This window comes from Diadema antillarum, unplaced genomic scaffold (genome assembly GCF_040938485.1).
Source record: "Diadema antillarum isolate AM-2024a unplaced genomic scaffold, OU_Dant_1.0 seq00000368_RagTag, whole genome shotgun sequence".
NCBI lineage: Eukaryota > Metazoa > Echinodermata > Echinoidea > Diadematoida > Diadematidae > Diadema > Diadema antillarum.
The window spans coordinates 2,668,801-2,674,170 of record NW_027271369.1 but is presented as its reverse complement, the minus strand read 5'-3'; positions in this window follow the sequence as shown (position 1 = coordinate 2,674,170).

Below are 5,370 nucleotides of genomic sequence, written 5' to 3'. Positions count from 1 at the left end.
TCTTCAGTCCTCGCTAAACCTGAGATGATTGTACATATACATGAACCTCATCAGTTTCTCAGAGGATGATACAAAGAAAGTGTAAAGTTTTTAAACATTGATTTGTCCCATAAACAAGACCTGAACACGGATATGCATTATGGCACTTAGATGGCATTCTGAATCATCAGTTTAACTGTTTTGGTCAATTTTTTTAATCGCAACCAACAATATGAGGCACTGTTATAGTTGTAGAGAAACCGGGTTATCAACATTTCCTATGGTTCTGTGTAAACAATGTCCTGTACTTTACATAGTATCACTCTGTTATACACCACAGATATCAACAACAATTGTTGTAATAGATAGCACAGAGGGGGAAAAAATAGTGAGTAATTGGTTTGCCTATGAAAGTATTTCTTCTTTAAATATTTGATCAAGAACTAACAGCCTTAGGAATAAATTCCCTTTAACCTATCAGATTTTGAAACAAGATTTTGTTACAATAAGAAAATCTCCTACAATAATGCTTCTTTAAAATGTTTCTAATCTTATTCAACCTGTGTAGGCAGTAGAAATTGAATGATATCATAAATAAATTCCTCCTTTGCATGGATGTGTTTATATTCCACTTGAGTTTGGGGGAGGACAGGTCAGTCCCCAGTCAGGGACCAGGTAGGGTTGTAAAAAGTTATTAAGATGTCCTGAGCCTAAGTAAGAGTTCTTGAGCGATTGAAAGATTTTTGTAGGCATGAAGTGTGTGTGTGTTGGGAAGGGGCTGGGGATTGTTTACATGCTTTTGTTTGTTTCCTTCTGTTTTTTCACATGAAAACACAGTAGTTCTTGAAAATTTTTTTAAATTAATTCAATTCAATTCAATTCAATTTAATTCAATTCAATGCAATTCAGTTCAATTCAATTCAATTTAATAGTTGAATCAATAATCCATAAATCGATAATGGTATATAAAGTGCAAGTTATCCTAGGAATGAGCACTGTCATTCCATTATTTGGCTCCTACTATTACTACTGTTGTTATTGCTAGGATTCTTGTCAAAGCGGTAATTTTTGCCACAATTTTCACTGTCATCACGCCCGAGAGTGGCATACTCGAACCGTCTTTGCAGGTTTGATGCTTTCAGTTAATTCCACCTTTATAATTATGAAATTGTTGATGATGGTAAAAAAAAGAAAAAAAAAAACAGAGGGCAATATATTAACTTTGACCTTTGTGTTGCTTTTTTCCTACTTCTTTCACAGTGTTTGCTGATCTTCAACGACATTTGATATGAGATGATTTGGCACAAACATGTGCATGTTCACTCTCTTTAATAATGAAGATGTGAAATTGTAATTTCCATCTATGAAAAAGATATGTAGAAAATAAAGATTAAAAAAAAAAAGAAATGAAAAGTTTATTGGATAAGTTATGAAATTACTGTCAGTTTTGATGGACAGGTCTATGACCATGATGAAAAGTTCTCAAAAAAAATTAAATTTCCATTTACGAAAAAGATACTTAGAAAATGAAAATTAAAAAAAAGAAACCGCAAGTTTATGAGATGAGATATGAAATTACTGTTAAGTTTGATGCATAGGTCTATGACCATGTGGGAAACTTAATGGAATTAACTTTGACCCAAAGTAAAATACTCCTTGGCAAACCGTTTCAAGACAGGTAAGTAAACACTCTTCACAATAGGGCCTGTTCAACTCACGTTTTTTGACAACAGGCAAAATTGTTTCTAAAAATAAAGAAAATTCTTGGAGGATGCAAACAGTTCTGCTGCTTTTATTGACTATGGCTTGTGATAAGCAAGGCATCCTGAAATGTGATGTGCCCTATCTTATGGTAAAAGCCATGCTTGCAAGATTATTAACATTTTGAAAAAAATGATACTATTTGTTAGAATATCTTCTCAGATATCTCAGCGGTTTTGTTCCATCTGTGCATAAAGCTGAGAAGTTTATCCAAGGAAAGCTCATTTAAGTTTTGGAAAAAAAAAAATGGGCCTTTCTGGTTAGTTTCCCTGTAATTTCTAATAGTGTTGCAGATATGATTAAACTTACTGGAATTGCTTTTACGAGTTAGGATCATCAGTGCACCCAGAATATATTTGCAATATTCATATCATATAAACAGTCATCAACTTCCCCAATGATGAATACCTTCTACTCTCTTTTGGCACTTATCCTCAATGCTTCCCCAAAGACAGTTACTTTATGGGGACAGTTATACCCAGGACTAAATTATATTGATACAGTAGTGTAATTTCTGTGGCCAAGATAGTGTGATTCATGACTTGATAGGAATTATTGCCCCTTCGGGGATAATTCTTGGATTCTGTGCTGAAGTTCTCACTATAGATAATCTCCCTGCAATACATGACATTGATTGACCATTCATTATGGCCACAAATAGTTCCCATACTCACAGTCGCTGGTTTTCATCTGAGTGGTCATGAATTACAGTTGATTGTCAGATTGATTAAATTTGTAGTTTCTGTTTTCTTTGACGAGGTAAATCAACAGTCACAATATCTCACTGAATAGACACATGGTATAACAACCCTGTGCCTCGAAATACATAGTTTGTTTTATAAACATTCCTGTTGCCACCAGTTTGTTTGTCCGAGACATGCAAGTCAATGAGATCCGTCTTTAAAATGACCTGTGAGGACAATTTGACGTACAATTTGTCGCCTACACGGCAGAAGGGCCGTAGCTAGCATGAAATTTTGACCCCAAAATAAAATTTTGCTTTATGACAGGAATGGACAGAGTTTTTGTTAGCTCTTTATTTCATGTAATCATCTTTGTGGTGAATTTTCAAGTCATGCAAGCCTAAGACCCTTGTGCTGGGCAGGCGATGAGGTAAGGGTTCAATGTAGTGTGCCATAGTGTCTACAAAGAAGTAAAAAGATCATTAAAAAATTTCAACTGATTTTCAGAATTGAAATCCTTCATGTGGAGGATCCTTAGCACTTCCTAAATAAAATGTATATAGAATTGATATGAATTATACCATACAACTCACTTGATGTCATAATTTTATGTTTCTATTTCTCATTGCATCATTTCTTTTAATGTTTAATTAGTGGATTATGTCGTGCATACCTGTATAAGGGTAATTCCATTAAAAAGGGTCCCACTAGTTAAATGCCCCTTCTGTTTGCTTCATATTGTAATTGCTTGAAAATTACATACCCTGAATCAATTTTACTTCTGAATACTCTTATTTAGGTGGGTATCTTCCTTTTCAGAGTAAAATATAGAAATTGCTTCTTCAAAGTTCCACATGAATTTTGACAAAAAGTGCAAAATCACGTTTTTGGGCAAAATTGTGTGTCATCTTACTGTAACACCAGTTAGAAAGATTTACAGCTTGTTTGAGGATTAAACTCTATTTTAAGGGGTCAAAAATGATAAAAGACGAGCAAATTTTGAACAATATAGATATAATTCATGCATCAATTGATACACATTTGCGCACGTAAATCCCAAGAAAGACATTTCACGTGTGAGTTTTGGTGTCCCCATAATTGCTTACACGAGAAACGTTAATTTTTTAGTGTGGAATCCATATTAAGGATCAGTGTTGAACTGTTTGTTGTTATTTTGGTAACAATCACATAGTTTAAAAGATTTCAAGAGAAGATTGGGGTAAAATAAATAAATTTGAAAAAAAAATCAAATAATAATTTTCACATGTGGCTTTGGTGTCCCCCTAAATTTTACGTCGGGGCACAGTAATAGCTAATTTTTTGTGTCTTATCACAACAATAAGTGCTCCTCATTGGCATATTTTACAATGTAGCTGTGGTTTCTTTGTAACAGGTATCAAAAATTGACCACTCTATTAATTTGAAGAAAAAAAAATTGCAAAAATAATATTTGGTATCCCCCTTACATGAGAAACATTGAAGAATCTTTTTCTTGGCCAAAAATAGGGGTTGTGTCGTTTTTTCAATAGTATAGTTAATTTCTTTAATTCAAAATAATCACTTCTATTGAAACAAACATAGAACTAGTTTGAAATATGTGGTAAGATGCCAAAATGGATGGTTCACCGTGTAAGGGGGACACCATGGTGTCCCCTTTACATTGTGAACCAGTTTTTCCCCATACACTGCAATTTGGTATGCTGACTTCCTTCAATTTCAGTTTAGAATGTTAATTTTCAGTCAGTTTTCAAGGGACTTACTCAATATGAATGTTTTTTAAAGTTATGTTGAACAAAAATCAGATTTTCTGATTTTATTGGCAAAATAGGCATGTCACAAAGTGGGTCCCTATTTTATGGAATTACCCATTAAAGATTTCTTGTGTCAGTGTCTAGTTGCTCCACCTTAACAGAAAGGCTTTGATACACTCTTAATGTGGTGAAGCAAAATGAGCATACTCGTTATCTGATGAAACATAGTGTATTGACTGTAAACAAACTGGGCACTTAAGAGGGCGAGGGTGTTACTTTGTACAGCTGCACTCATGATCAAGTTCTTCTTGTTATACAACTTTGATAGTGACATTTCATTTGGAGTGTAGATATCCCTTCATGCTGTTATCTGAAGCGTGCTTTGTTTACTCACTTGTTTTGTTTTGTCTTCATAAAAGTCAATATTGTCTGAATAGTATTTCCAACCTCATATTAGATCTCCAAATACTGTATACGCTGTTATTTTCGCGAACAGATATTTTTGTGAATGAGGAGGTCACGGACATTTTCATGAGATACTGTTTTCACGAACTGACATGGAGGCCTTCAAAGGGCTCACTATTATCTTAGTGCATGGTGATATTTTGCGTGTTGTTAAATTTGCTGTCAAAGTGCAATTTGTTAAATTTGTGAAAATTAAACCCTCATGAAAATAACAACTTATACAGTAGGGGACCACACATTTCTGTTTTACAGTGTATGTACCTTGTGATTTGCTCAGATGGAATATCAAACAACAGAATGATATGCATCCATACCCCAGTGAAAATACCCTCAAGTATGTCAAGATACAGGCTTCTTTAAGCGTAAATTTTCATTGATGTGGTACTCTACCAACCCGGATATTGATGTGATTATGATGATCTTCAAAAATTCTTCCAAGCATGTCTGGTTATTCAGTATTGATGGGAGTCACTGTCCTTGAGTGTGTGTTACTTACGTTTGCTGTGTAGTGGCATTGACTCCTGTGATTAGAAGCTCAGGCAACATGTCAAGTTTGTTCATCATTACAAGCAGTGGCTGCAGAAATGCAAGAAACGAAGTCTAAAAAACCTGGGAAAACGGGGCAAAGCAAAGTTTGGTCCATGCAGTTGGTTCACCTAACTGCTGTAACGGTGGTATTCCACTTAAAAAAACCCCTGAGAATTGTGAAATGAAATCAAAGACAAAGTTAT